This window comes from Salvelinus alpinus, chromosome 20 (assembly GCF_045679555.1).
Source record: "Salvelinus alpinus chromosome 20, SLU_Salpinus.1, whole genome shotgun sequence".
Taxonomy (NCBI): domain Eukaryota; kingdom Metazoa; phylum Chordata; class Actinopteri; order Salmoniformes; family Salmonidae; genus Salvelinus; species Salvelinus alpinus.
In genome coordinates, this window is record NC_092105.1 from 23151706 (window position 1) to 23167080 (window position 15375).

Consider the following 15375-nt stretch of genomic DNA (forward strand, 5'->3'; position numbering starts at 1 on the left):
GGTGTTTATCAGGCTGTTGATTGTGGCCTGTGGAATGTTGTCCCACTCCTTTTTAATGGCTGTGTTAAGTTGCTGGATCTTTTATTTCAGTTCATGGAACCAACACTTTACGTGTTGCGTTTACATTTTTGTTCAGTGTAGTTCTAGACAGTAATACATTAACCAGTTTTCAGGACTTCTGTAACTTCTAGTCTACAACCTGCCAAATAAAGCCTATCACCTAAATAGCAGAAGCCAAATTTGTCAGTAGACATTTTATTATGTTTGGAATATTCTGATTACATTTTTGGGAGGTTAGGTGGCAGTTAGAGCAAATTGGGTGAATATGTCAAGCAAGGTCTGACTAGGTCCGACTCATTAATGTTACATTAGTGCACCTAAACAGACAGGGAATTTGAATGGACCATAAGGGCTCGATGAAATGCAGAATGAAGATAAAGATATACTAGCTAATTTTCATAACTTAAAAAAAAAAAGTATATTTGTGTTTACTGAAGCATGGCCAAACATTTCCTAGTGTTTTTGCGTGTGCCATTACTCATATTATGTTATTACCATTTGAACGGTTAAATAGGCCCTATTTATAGGGAAAACATCAAATGAGAACATAAAATGTGTCGTCATCACCAACCATGGAGCTCGAGCTCAGCTGACCATCACACATACATTACCAGTGCAGCATTTGCTTTCGTTTGACTTTGATTCGCAAATAACCTGCTAGCACGGCAGCAAATAGTAGCATGTCGAAAAGGGGAAGGAAATCAAATATTTATCTAGCTAACGTTAGGTAATCAGAAGAAACATTTACACCTACCCGTTTTCCTTCGTACACGAATATGTTGTCTACTCCGAGCAGGACTGAATTACAAAAAGCATCGAATGCAGTGAGTCTTCATGATTTTGTTATGATCACAAACATGGCAAAACTTGATTTGATCAAGCCAATTCCCATCGCGCAGTCACGTTTACTATATTTTGGTGAGTTCCTGATCAGCTGATTCACTACAAAGAACCCAAACACGCATAACAATCCCTTCCGGAATAATGCCCAGGGACGTACAATAAATCCCAACATTTGTGTAAAACGCATAGTACAGCACTCAGAGGACCTATTAGAATTGTAGCTACCGGTAAGTAAATCCTCGATAGCATTTTCTATATTGAAGGTAAATGTATGCATTTAGATATACGGTCAAATATATGGCATAGAGCAGAGATATTTTATAATAAAATAAACAACAACACAAGAAGCAACCCCATAAAACAGACGAATGTAATAAATACAAAAGCTAGTTAATGTGACTGATCGATAGTTCAATTGCAATTGAACAAGAATACAATAATCATAACAAAATATTTAATATACGTATTTTCTGCCTCTGTGTCTATGTGTTTCTGTATTTAAAAAAATAATCAGTCTATAGTTTGTGTTCGACTACATATGTGTTTGATTAGTAGGGTCTTCCTCGTGTGCCCAGAAGACAGAAAACGGGTTTCCACTAGTTACCATAGCCCAAAAAATATATATGGCTATATCGTAAAAATTAATTTAAACAAAAATAAGCTTTTTGGTCTTAATTTAAGGTTAGCGTTAAGCTTTCTGAAGGCTTCAGAGCTTTCACAAAATTGTGCTAAAAAACGGTTAATTCCTTGGAGCTTCATAATCGGTTCACAGTGCACATTAGGGACATCTGCTGGTCAACAATATACAGCAGCGTATGATTATCAAATATACATTTTTCTCTTTACTGTTTTCATCAAAACTCCGTGGTTCAGCGGTAAATCGTTGACTTTAATAGGGCCAGTTGGAACACCAGCAGGTTTACATAATGCTTCCATGTTTTGCTTTCAGGATTACTATTTTTCTAAAACCGAATCTATGGCATTATTTCGGATGCTTAAGGCATAAGCGATACTATACTAAATAAAACGATTTATTTGAACAACAGTGCAGAAAGTGTGGTTTCACATACATTTCTTTTAAATAGAGTGCCTTCAACAGTATTCGACGTCATTACCTTCACGTCCCTGAATGTTTCATTGTTCCCTATTCTACCTGCTAAACTACCAATTAGGTAAAATTATATTTACAAAATCTTTGTAAGTACAGTGTCCAATAGAGGTCGGTGTTTGGTTTATTGTCATACATTTCTCGGATCGCTAACATGATGTGTATTCTTCCCTTCTCTGATCTTTCCTACTTTTCCCAATCCCTCTCTTTCGTCAGGGCTCTGACGCGGTGCTGGAGGTGTTCAGTGTGCTGCCGGAGGACGAGGTGGAGAGGGTGATGGCCAAGAAGCTGAAGAGAGCCAAGAAGAAGGCCAGGTAAGTCGCAGACAGAGTAAAGATCACGCTGTCACTACAGCCACGGCAAAAACCAGTCTGCAGATGTAGTTCAAGTTGGGACATTCGTCAAATATCTGTGGAATCTAATTCCAATAAAACTAAATACTTCAAATGTTTATATATACAGTTATGTTGATTACATTTGTGAAATATAAAGATGAGGTGCTGCTGCCCCCTCGTGTAGGGATGTGCAGGGTGCAGAGGTGGACGCCCCAGAGCCTGTGGTGGAGAGGAAACTGGCAAATGAGATTGTGAGACTGACCAACATCAAGGCCATCAAGGCCAAGATTAGGTACACACACACACGCATGCATACTCTCACACACTCAATCAACCAACCAACATTTTGTGTCACTTTATATCCTAGATGGGTGGACTGCCTGCTGTGGGTGGGGAGTTGAAGGTAGCCATGCTGCTCCAGAACAACACAGTGGAGACTTACAGCCTCAAGACGTCTGACAAGAACCCCACAGGCACTAAGACCTCCAGGCTTGCCCTGGGGGACCAGGGTGCCCGCACATTGGCCTTCAGCTCAGACAACATTGCTGTCCTTTCCGCCTCTCCGGGGACACTGTCAAAGTCCGGAACAGGTGGAAACATCAGGTCACACAGCGCTAGGATTGACCTGACCATGGGGTTTCACTGTATAAGTTAAATCTAGTTCATTAAAGCTTTAGGCTTTCCAGCATCTTTAAAGGTTTACATATATTATGACACCTAGACACATATTATACGTTTTCATCATTCTGATTGGGTGTCGTAACAGGAAGTTCCTCTCTGCCGCAGGTCTACCCTGCAGGTGATCCGCACCATGGCGTGTGAGTACGCCCTCTGCTCCCTGTTCGTCCCTGGAGACATGCAGATCATCCTAGGAACCAAGGTAACACACATGCATGCACACACTAACATACACCAAACTACTGCAGATGTGCATTATCCAGTATTGGACTATTGTGTGGAACTCAGGCTTACCGAGAGAGGACTCTAGTGCCCAAGCCTGTTTTATTATGAGCAGTGCCATTGAGGACTTTTGCCATGTTGGCTCTGCCCATGCTCTCACAGACGCCATAGTGGGACAGATACAATGATGTAATGTCTATGGGCTAACCTAGTCTGTCTCTCTCCTCTCCTGTCAAAGTGGTAAGATTCAGATCTTTGACTTGGCATCAGGAACCCTCCTGGAGACTGTCGATGCCCATAACAGAGCTCTGTAGACCATCTGTCCGTCTCCTGATCAGGTACTGTCTGTCTGTCAGGATCTGCCTGTCCATGTTCAACATCATCCACAATACATGTAGAGCGTTCATGGATCTCATCTTCTAAAGTGCCAATCTCCATTACAACTCCAAAGGTCCCCTTATCTGTAGACAAAAGCCCATGGACAAGTCCACATTTACAGAGTGATGCTGAGACTTACTTTAAAATGTACAGTATGTCAAACAAAAACCAATGATTTAAAAGTTAAACAAACCATACAACTCTATGCACAATGATTACTTTGAACAATTTCCACATATTTTTTTTTACTAAAGCACATTTACTTGAAGAACAGTTTGCAGATGCAAAGTTTGGTAACAAAATTACATTACCAAACTTGGCATCTGCACTTTGTTTGACATACATTTTAAAGTCTCAGCATCACTACTTTACCGTGGAATTGCCCCCATACAATACAATCATTCCCATTTGCTCTCACTGTTTATTTGACTGTAATTATGTTATTTCCTCAGAGGGGGATAGTGACGGCAGAGTTTCAGCTGATTAAGGATGGAGAGGCTGCACAGAAGTAAGCCAAGCTTTATTCCTGTTGTTTCACATACTGTCAATAACACAATAATGCTGTTTTATACTAGAGGCAAAGAAGTTCTGTTGTCCAGGCAGGTACTAGTGATCCCAGGCTGCATGGTGTTATTCAGGTGAGCTTCTATGGAGTGAGCCCTTGACTGGAGTTTGTGTTGACCCTGATCTAAGTGTTTGTGTGTGTGTGTTGCAGGAGGCTGACGGTGAAACACATGCGTACACTGCAGCTGGATGAGGATGTGTTGCGTGTGTGAAATATTCTCCTGATCAGAGATTGTTGGCTGTCTCCCTGCTGGACTGTACCAGCAAGGTCTTCTACACTGACACACTCAAGTTCTTCTTCTCTCTGTATGGACACAAGCTCCCTGTGCTGTGCCTGGACATCTCTCATGTGAGTACCAGTACTCAATCTGGCAACCAATCTCAACTAAAAATGAATGTAATGTGTGACGGTAGATGAATATAGAATGTGCATGGTTAAAGTTGTGTTATGTGTGTCTAGTCTGTCTTGACTCTGAATGTTACTTCTTCTCCACCTCTCAGGACAGTGCCATGATAGCAACTGGTTCTGCAGACAGAAACGTCAAGATCTGGGGTCTGGATTTTGGGGACTGTCACCGATCTATGTTTGCCCACGATGACAGGTACAGAAAATGTATAACCTAATGTTAATATGAATATATAATATACTGCCAGAACACATCGTCCTAAGCCGTCAGACATATGGTCAGTGTAAATGGCTTAATGTGGACGCTTTACCAATGGTCTCAAATGATATCATTTAATATACGTTGACTTCACTCTCCCCATTTCCAGTAAAATATTTAATTTAATCTTCAGTTTCAGAAACACTGTCCTAGTTAGCCACCTCTGACCGATGACATCACCCCATCTGCTCTTTCATGTCGCCATTTTGTCATTTCTCATCTGCTTTCCTTCTCCTTCTTTCTTTTCTCAGCGTCATGTACCTTCAGTTTGTTCCCAAAACCATCTGTTCTTCACAGCGGGGAAGGAAAATAAGATAAAACAATGGGATGCAGTCAAGTTTGAGCACATCCAGACTCTAGAGGTGACATTCACTCCCATGCTGTTACATTTCCCATATGGAGATGAGGCCTAGAGTTCCATTATTAAAAATGTGTTGAATATTATGTGACCTAAATGTGCCCTTTCCCATCGGAGTGACTTAATATTATTTATTTCAAACAGTGGAAGTATAAAGGTGTGTTTTCGCTGTGTCGTTTCACTCTCACTGATATCTCGCGTCTCACAGGTTCCTGTAGAGACAAAAAGCAGCACAAGTGGCGAAGAAGAACAGAGACAGTCAAAGCTGTGTCATGACTTTACTTTCATTAATCTGATTATTGTTATTTATTTAATCATCTAACTATGTTTAATTGTTACCCAATTTAAATTAATCATGTAACAATTAACTAATTAGGATTTGGGGCACCACGGAAGAGGTTGTTTAAAGAGTTACCATCTCCCGAATTAAACTCTATAAGGTATATATCTATTACATCTATAAACAGTCATCTTATTAATCATTACCTCATATCATCATTCTGAACAGTCGTAAACTCAAGCATCTGCAAAAACCCCAGCCTTGCTCATGATTCAGTGCTACACAAATTGGTTTAATTATTTATTTACTAGCTAACTAAAGAATAACACAGAAGAAACATACACACTTACTACATGAGACAAAAGTCCCTAGCGGACTTTCACAATATGGCTTTTTATCCAACGACATGGAGAGAGAGAAAAAGACACTTATCGTCGATACATTTCAGGACTTCTCACATTAATCATATAGTTTGCACACGAACCGCCGCCCGTTTGGAATAAGAAATCATGGATGTATTTACATGTGGGTGTCTTTGTCCGGCGTGTAGTCCTGAACAGAACCTCAGAGTTCACTCTGTTCCATTCGATCCTGAAGCTGCTTATTTGAAGATAAGCCAGCCGTGCCGATGGTTCCAGTCAGGTGATGAGAGTAGCGTACTACAATGATTTGACAAGGGTAGTAGGATGGTTTGAAGAGTTCAAGATATTTTACTCAGGACAGCTAATCAGCTGTACCAGTGATTGTCTGAGAGGGTTTGTTTTCCTCTTCCTCCTCGTGTTGATAGTCAGGATTTGACCCACAATGAACATGAGCTGCAGCTTGCCGTCTCTCTGGTCTAAAGGAAGGTGAGGTTATTTCTTCACCTCGTGTTGAGGTTCAAAGTACCAACCATTTCAAACGTGTAGCTACCCGCCTCACGTTTCCTGATCTAATGTTAATTTCGTTACCAAGGCTCGAAGGGGACAGCTCCGTCTGTCTGACACGCTATCCGACCTCACTCGGGGCATGGCTATCTACTTATGCACAGTTTATAGGAGATAGATTCTCTTATACCTCCTAAAATCACATTCCTATCTTAACAACAATAATTTTAACATTTTTCATACTACATGCACAATGTATTGGATGGAAACTTGACAGATAAAGGGGATATACTTTCCAAGTTACAGTATTTTGTCCATACAGTTTTTAATGACATCACAAAATGAAAAGCAATATTACATTAGTTTTCCATAGCTCCCCACTGACCACTCCCCACGCCACATTATGTTACAAATATTGTTCCAGTATTCACGTTTGACCGAGTTAGAGTTTTGTTGGGAAAAGTCTGTGAAACAGAGATTCCTTTGTTCATACTGGAGGGGAATAAAGAAAGTCTTCTCCTCAAATTTACGACAGGGTGTGGAGGTGTCAAAACCCCCACACCAGATCCCTCCTCCACTCTGCGGGTGAGAGAAGGTCTGGTTATTGTCAGCCATTTCCAAGCTGATCTGACCCATTGTGATCCTCACAGGACAGTCATGACAGCTGTGAGTCTCCACGTCAAGTAACTAGACTGCAGAGATGGAGAGGTTGTATGTGTGTAGTTTGTAATGGTGTGTGTGTCTCTCTCTTGTGCGTGTGTGTGTGTATGTCTCTCTCTTCAGGCTGAGCTTGTCATGGAGGCTCTGGAGCTGTACAGATCAGAGAAAAGGAAAATGGAGGAGCATCAGCCTGCCAGTCAGCCGGCAAACAGTTCCCTCCACCTAAAGTCAATCTTATCCTTGTGGCTTTGGAAACGTTTCTGTAAGTTTTTAATTCCACCTGAAATTATGATACGTGCATAGCCCAGGGTACTAGTTCCGTTCCTCACTAATCGATCATGTAACCATTGTAACTACATCCTCTTCTGCCTCCCTTGCAGCCGTCTCGCTATGTCATGGACGTGATGAAGAATGCCCATTCCAGTGAGCTGGAGGTGTCTCTGCTGGTCCTGCTTTTCCCATACGTCCCAGACCTGCTGTCTCTCTTCAACAGCTATGTTCAGGATGGCCTGGAGGTCGAGCTAGTGTGCCGCTTCTTTCTGCTCAGGTATGCTAGCCTCCAACGCAGGCTTCTCAAGTGGTGCGATAACCTGGGGAAGTTTCATAATTGTATGTTTGTTAATGGGGAGAATATGGTAATTTGTTCAATTTCCTGAAAAGTTTCTGTTGTGGAGATAAGAGGTTTACATTAGACACAACGATATGCAAATAACCTCACATGCTGACCAGACCGGACACGTCGCGTGCGCGAGCGTCGCAAAATAAATTTTGAAATCCATGTTATTCAATTATTGCGCGCGCCAACGAGCATCTGCGTTACCAAGGGCTAAAATAGAAGCCATTCCTATTTCTGATGCAGATCGTGCTGAAAGTCCTATCTCTCCCATCTCCTCATTGGTTTATAGATGCAGGTACCCACGTGCCATCTCCTCATTGGTTATACCCACGTGGGTGATTGAAAGACGAACTGTTTTGCCGGTTGTCGTGGTAATACTATGCAAGTTTAGATGGATCACCATATAAGTTCAACGATGAAAAAGCCTGGAAGGAGGAGAGATGACTAGAAACTATTCGGTTGGCCGTTTTATGTGTGGATTAATTTGTCGGAGTTCAGGTAAAATAACAAGCTAGCTAAATCGGACAAAGTGCAAGCTAACTAGCTAAATTGCCATACATGTTTAATGCTTTTCGAACTGTCCCCCAATTAATGTCATTGGTTCAGAGTTTGTTTTGATATTTTAACCTGCGTGTTGTAATCGCGTTTGGTGTGCGGGGGCAAAATAAATGTATGCACGATAGCGCACGATGGTGCACGCGCGCAGCCGGTTTGGGTTCCGTGTCACACAGTTGTGTGTGTGTCTGGTGTCTCTGTGGTACTTGCGAGTAGATGAGCCTCATGTCTGTCTGTGTCTGTCTCACTGTGCTGGTTGGTCCTTATCTTTCCAGGGTCCACTTTGGCCAGATCTCCAGTAACCACATGCTGCCAACCGTCATAGACGAGTTAAGAAGCAACACCATCTCTAAAGTCTGAGAGTTCAGGGTAAGTCCAATCAAAGTATATAGAAACCTTTACTCTAAAGGCCGATGATCCACAAGTCTTATCAAAGTTATCAAACTTATCTCACCTTCTGCTCCTGGATGTTCTGGGGTTCAACAGTGCTGGTCTCCAGTTTCTCCAGAGGGAGGTCGAGAGCAAAGAGGACATCATGTTCTTTGCCGACGTCGCCTCGATGAGAAGCGAGAGAGAGAAGAGAGCTATACTCACCATCGCCTGAATCACTCTCTCTAGAGGCTGGTGGGAGGACCTATAGGAGGACGGGCTCATTGTAACTGCTGGAATGGAATTAATGGAACGGAGTCAAACATGTCATTTCCATATGCTTGTTTGATACCGTTCCGTTTATTCCATTCCAGCCATGACAATGAGCCCGTCCTGCTATAGCTCCTTGCACCAGTTTCTTCTGATATCTACCCCACATCATGACTAGTAGGCTACTGCAGGCAAGGCCTTTAGCAGAGATTTACACTGTTAGTTTTAGATTTCAACTGTTATAGGAACCTGATAGGACATAACACTGTTGTTCAATGACATGCTTCATTTCCCAAATAAACTGTGTCTGAGTTACTCATGTCAAGCCTCGCTTCCTCAGGTTTTACAGAACGCCTGTGAATTAATAAATCCACTGTGCCCTAACTCAAGTCAAAAGGAAGTAGTGTATGTATGCACAGCAGATCCCTATGCAACCACAGTCTCGTATAAAACGTATAAAACACATAAAACTCCATCTTAAATAGATACAATTCATGTTGGACTTTTCCCTCCCTGGTCGGTCTTAGCTTCCCGTCACATGGGGGTTTGACAGGTATGATTTAGGCCTGTTTCTCTGGGTTTTCCTGTATCACAGCTTAGGGGAGTGATTCAGGGCTGGATCAGGGCCAAACCGGATTGAAGTGGGCTTCAGGGGGATAGAAAGCGGTGTCCGATTTGTCACAGACCACCAGTCTCTCAGACCACCAAGACTGCCACTCCCAAAGAGCTCACAATACAGAACCAGATCCCTCCTACCTCTCCAGCCTGGTCTCATAGACTATATGTAACATAGTATAAATCCAGCACACTCAAATTACAATGATACGTTTGTTACAGTTAGATAAGACCGATGATTACTTAATGCAAAAACAAAAGTAGAGTAGTTGGTTGGAGTGGATGGGTGGGCGTCTAATGCAAACATCTAGTAACCCAAAGGTTGTGAGTTTGAATCTCATCACAGACAACTTCAGAATTTTTGCTAATTACCAGCTTTTCAACTACTTACTACTTTTTAGCTACTTTGAAACTACTTAGCATGTTAGCTAAGCCTTCCCCAAACCTTAACCCTTTTAGCTAACCCTTCAACTAGCTAGCTAACGTTAGCCACCTAGCTAGAATTCGTAACATATCTTATGTTTTGCAAATTCGTAACATGTCATATGAATGGGTGATGGACATTCACAAATGAATACATACCATACGAAACGTAACATATACTAAATGTAGCGTCTCAGATTTACGTACAGAATAATATGAAATGCTCTGAGACCAGGTTGCCCTCCTCTCACCACAGTTATTCTTTACTTCCACCAGTGGGAGGCAGATTCAGCTTGACTTTACTGCTCTTGTAACCCAGGCTGAATTTTTGGTGACTATACATTGTGTATGTTGACAACATATTTCACGCAAGAGTAGAGTATAGGACCCACATCTCTCCCATCTCAGTTTTCAGTACCATATTTTGCTGAAATGTGGACTGTTTTCATTTTTTCCACAACCCTGAACTTTAATCACTTAACATTGGCAATGTTTCACCCACATCAAACACGTAATGTTCCACAAGTGTGTTTATATCCTGACCGCAGGGCGCTGTGAATTAATGAAATGAACACCTTAAAACACCTTTTCCCTCTGTTCGCTTTTTAATCTTGCAGCAGACAAATCAAATTAACTCTGTATTTCTAAGGCTGTGAAAAGGGCCAGAAACTCTTTATGATGCTGAATTTGGCTCTTTAAGCTAAAAATGTCACATCTACCTAAATTAAAAATTCTTCCGAAAAAAACTGAAACACACAAGTTACAACACACCAGCAATGAATTACAGACTAATCTCAACTCAAAATTGTATTACAATGCATAATTTATTTTCAAAACAGTATGAAACATTTTCAGATAGCCTATGTAGCAAACAAAGTTTGACCTGAATATTACCCCCAACATTTAAGTTACCTTTCAGTAAAACTACGAACTGAATTTAAAAAGCAGCTGCCCCTAAAAACTAACTTCTCATTTAGAAAACTACTTACGTGGCATCGTTTTGTGAGACTTGTGTTCGTGACTGTATCACAACAGAAATGAATGTTGAGTTTGTTTCAATCCTGTCCACAGCTGGCAACACACAAGTAATCATCAGTTTGGAACACAACTGCATGGGACCCAATCGTAATGTCTGTGGTACATTTTTGTTGACTTTGGTTATCCCTATGGGGTTAGTTAGGGACCATCGGTAAATTACACAATGTAAATGGGAAATATGTTAAAATTCCTATAACTCAAAATTTCAATGACTTAAAAATGTCAAACCAACTATAAATTGTAGAAATACATTTTGGGGAATTTAATGAGAAATTGAAAAGGTGTGCCATATGAAAATATTGTCTAATTTAAATTGTGTAATTTATTGACGGCCCCTAACTAGCCCCTGAGCTAGGCTATCCAAAGTTAAATACATTTTGCCACATTGGCAGACCAGCCAGTGAAGCTAATTGGTGAAATAATTTGGCTAACTCTTCCCACCTGCGAACACACACAAGACACCCACATCAAACCAGGACACTGAAACCAACTTGTGTTTGAATTCAGCCATGGCTGCTAGCATTTCTTAAAGAACCAAATCTAAAACAAGTCCAAATCAGGAAGTGCAGTTGCCCTTTAATCTTGTCTTATTCAATATAGCACACTTTTACAGTTTTACATGGGTAATCTCGTTCTCTGCCCCAAACAATATCTAAAAGTGAGAGATTTTTTCCCTGATGTTTTTGTCAACCTGTTATATTCTGCACTGTTACAGAACACTCATAACAGCCATGGCACACAGAGTGTGAGTGAAATGTTTGAAGTTTCCTACCTCCATCTCAGTCATATGTATTGTGGCTACAGCTACACAAGGACCCCAAGTTTATTATTAATTTGAGCTTTATGGCTTTTCACATACAACAGGCCAGTGTACCTGGGAGGAAAAATGGGGCTCAATGGTTGGTTCCATAGCTGTGACTGATCCAGAAAAATGACCCACTGCTTTCTCATACTGACTCTTGGCTCTTCAGATGAATAAACAGAGAGAATTGTAGAATAAGCGCTTATCCGTAGTATACTGGATAGATTTCAATGAATTGACATGAATCTCATGTGCCCTGTTTCAAGACTATACAGACAGTCAGGGGCGAAAATCTGATATCAACCTTGGAGGGGACAATTACATGAAATTTTCTCAGGAGCAATTCTTGAGGGGGACACCAAAAGTAGTGCTGTAACACATATACTATGTTGTAATATGTTAAATGTATATTGAGGGACCATAATCACTACTACTGGATAATTGTTAGGTACAGTAGTTAACTGAAGGGTTGTCCCAACTTGTTTAAATCATTATAATACTACTAATAATAATAGTTATAGCAATGTTCCTTATCAGTGCAGTGTTCCTCTCTCTTGAAACGTTTGCAAGAGTTTGCGGTTCTATAAATTGTGGGTGTGGCTGATATGGTTTTGTGTCATCACTGAGGTAACTGGACGATGCTGTGCCACTGTCCCCTATACTGGTGCTGCTGGCAACAAGGGTGACACCTGGTCCTGCTGTGGCTGTGACACTGTCCTCTGAAGTCTTTCTCCTTGGCTCTTTCCCTTTCACCACCCTCACTGACTCAGTCTGTCTCCTAGAAAATAAATAAGGTGTTTGCTGTACTCCTAACTACCGGTACCCAAAACTACACAATTAATCACAACAGCAATACCATTGCCTTAAACAAATCTTGGTTCAGTCACCAGTTTAAATTGAGAGTGGGGGTATTCATGGCATTTTCCAATTATGTCCCTATTTTACAAATCAAAAAAATTGAGAACCTTTCATAATGTTGCCAAACAAAGACTCAACAAACTTACCTGAGACTCCCTGTCTCTGCCAGTCTGTCCCTGCATATCTGTCCCCAGCTCTGCTGTCTGTGTGCCATCTGTTGCCTGCTCTGCCTAATGACATCATTGTGAAATATTTCCATTAGCATTTCACTTCTTTCTTATGAACATTTTATCAACTGGTCTTTGAGATATTAGGCTACTAGAGTTCTTACTTTGCGTTTTGGTGTACTGAAAAATACTCTGATGTCCGTCTTTTTACTTTTTTCTGACATTTTTCTACCTGGCTGGCTGGCTGACCGGTCTAGCTGCACACACACATTTACACAACACATGCTGCAACGTTTTGAAATTTTAACATGGTTTGTTTCATATTGGCAGGCTTCCAACAATAGCTGAATTTGCAAAGCTAGCGAGCACCAATTCCGTTTCTGTGGTGTTTGCTATAATCTTTGCTACCTGGTTAAAGGTGAAAAAAATAAAAAATTCACTAGCGACAATTTAGCTTTTGCAACGAGACCATTAAATATATTTAAGACAATGGTATAAGAGAGTGTAGTTCTGTTCAGTTTGGACTTCAGTTTATCGCTAACCTTATCACAGGGACTTTGAAGCACTACAGCTGCATGCTAATCTTGGAATAAACTGACGATAGCAAATATTCCATCTTTGACGACGCCACATAAATGGAATAGGTACTAGCTAGCTTGATAGTTAATGTTTGCTTTAGTTTGCCCGCTAGCTCTGCAAATTCAGCTAGTGTGTGAACCCTGCAACATTAAAAAAATATATACATTGCTAAGGCGCGATTGACTGGATTAACCTCACGTCAGTTACGTACATTGAGTGCCTTTCGGACAGTAGATACGAGCCCTCTATTACCTTGCCAGCTAAAGAACTGGCAGTGGATCAAACCATTGTGAGGCAAAGGGCGGGGGGGTCGCAATCTTGTGAAATTTAAAAACGCGCTATTAAGTGTCTATAATCAGCACAAGTGCTTTCATTGCGTATTATTAATATTATTGAAATTACATAGTTATGTTTACAGTGATATATTGGGGGGGACAAATCATATTGTCCCCAGGATGGGGGGGTCGTGTCCCCCCCGTCCCCCCTGGGATTTCCGCCTATGCAGACAGTGTTATAATCAAATCAATCAAATGTATTTATAAATCCATTTTTACATCAGCAGATGTCACAAAATGCTTATTCAGAAACCCAGACTAAAACCCCAAACAGCAAGCAATGCAGATGCAGAAGCATGGTGGCTAGGAAAAACTCTCTCGAAAAGGCAGGAACCTAGGAAGAAATCTAGAAAGGAACCAGGCTCTGAGGGGTGGCCGGGTGGAGATCATAAGAGTACATGACCATTAAGGCCAGATTGTTCTTCAAGATGTTCAAATGTTCATAGATGACCAGCAGGGTCAAATAATAATCACAGTGGTTGTAGAGGGTGCAACTGGTCAGCACCTCAGGAGTAAATGTCAGTTGGCTTTTCAAAGCCGAGCATTCAGAGGTCGAAACAGCAGGTGTGGTAGAGAGAGAGAGAGGGTTGAAAACGGCAGGTCTGGGACAAGGTAGCACGTTCGGTGAATAGGTCAGGGTTCCATAGCCGCAGGCAGAACAGTTGAAACTGGAGCAGAAGCACGACAAGGAAGTACATGTCTGGTGAACAGGTCAGGGTTCCGTAGGCACAGGCAAAACAGCAGAAACTGGATCAGCAGCACGAGAGTATGGAATGACTATCAATAAGTAGGTCAACCACACAGGTCAGGTAGAAAACAGATATGTATCTATTGTATTTGCTGCATTCATGCAGAGGACCTCTCCTATATCTACACAAGTCTTAAGAATCTGTATAGAGAATATGAGTGTTTTCCAAAACAGTCAGCTGTGGCCCACTGAAGGATTGAAGAGATAGAGAAAAAGAAGGGGCTTAGACAGTACACTACTGAACATGACCACTGGGTTGCAGTCTTACCTTTCCCAAAACTCTTGGCAGTAGCCACCTGCGGAGTCCATGTGAATCCAAAGCCCCTATCCAAGCCTGTGTCAGTAGATTACAGCCCTAGCACCTGTTCCGTTGTTTAGCTCATAATGGTTAAGGTTAGGACTGGGTCCAACATGGTCGTCACTAGCTTCTATACCCTCAAAGTCATAAACCCAACCATTTCTACAATTTATCTTCTTACATTCTTTTTTAACCCTAACCTTAACCACACTGCTAACCTTATGCCTAACCCTAACATTAAATTAAGACGAAAAGCTAATTTCTTTAGCCATTTTTGACTTTGTGGCTGTGGGATCTGACTTTGTGGCTGTGGAAGCAAGTGGAAACCGTCCGACACTGACAGACCACTGATCCCAACTGCCCATCAATACAGAATCGCCATCACATTAGTGGCATACCACAGCATGGAGGTGACACTGCAAATAATCCATTATCTATCATTTCCAAGTTCAAACAGTTCATGACCTATATCTTTCACATAGATTAATATTACTTCTTGTATTACAGTGTCATTGTGGTATTTCTTTGGCTCTTTTGGGAGGCTTTTGCCTAGCAATCACAAACAACTGCAAATAAGTCTGAGACGTTGTTCAGATGAGGGATGAGCAACACCTGCTAAAAGTAGACAGTAAACAGTAAATGAACAATTAGTCAGTGAGTCAGTTAGTTAGTCAGTGAGTAAATC

At 41.3% G+C, this 15375-nt stretch overlaps 1 protein-coding gene, 1 long non-coding RNA gene and 1 pseudogene across 6 annotated transcripts in view; 1 reads left to right on the top strand and 2 right to left on the bottom strand.

Moving 5' to 3' along the window:
• LOC139546508 (ganglioside-induced differentiation-associated protein 2-like) overlaps window positions 1-1045 on the bottom strand; it is a 39939-nt gene extending 38894 nt beyond the window's left edge. For 2 of the 4 annotated variants that reach the window (XM_071354958.1, XM_071354959.1), the window contains exon 1: window positions 815-1037. The gene's annotated coding sequence lies outside the window, so the exon portion shown is untranslated. Of the gene's footprint in view, window positions 1-814 lie in introns of all 4 variants that reach the window. The other 2 variants (XM_071354961.1, XM_071354962.1) reach the window with 2 other exon arrangements.
• LOC139547090 (WD repeat-containing protein 3-like) lies at window positions 1045-9142 on the top strand (annotated as a pseudogene).
• Window positions 9143-10599: 1457 nt separating this feature from the next.
• LOC139546509 (uncharacterized) lies at window positions 10600-13690 on the bottom strand. 2 transcript variants are annotated; one of them, XR_011669247.1, is made up of 3 exons: window positions 12895-13417; window positions 12710-12793; window positions 10600-12483 (listed from the first exon to the last, which is right to left on the bottom strand). It is a non-coding gene; the product is annotated as an uncharacterized lncRNA (long non-coding RNA). The 2 variants fall into 2 exon arrangements; XR_011669248.1 differs by lacking the exon at window positions 10600-12483 and adding an exon at window positions 13503-13690 and having other exon boundaries at window positions 12495-12793; window positions 12895-12987.
• Window positions 13691-15375: the final 1685 nt, after the last annotated feature.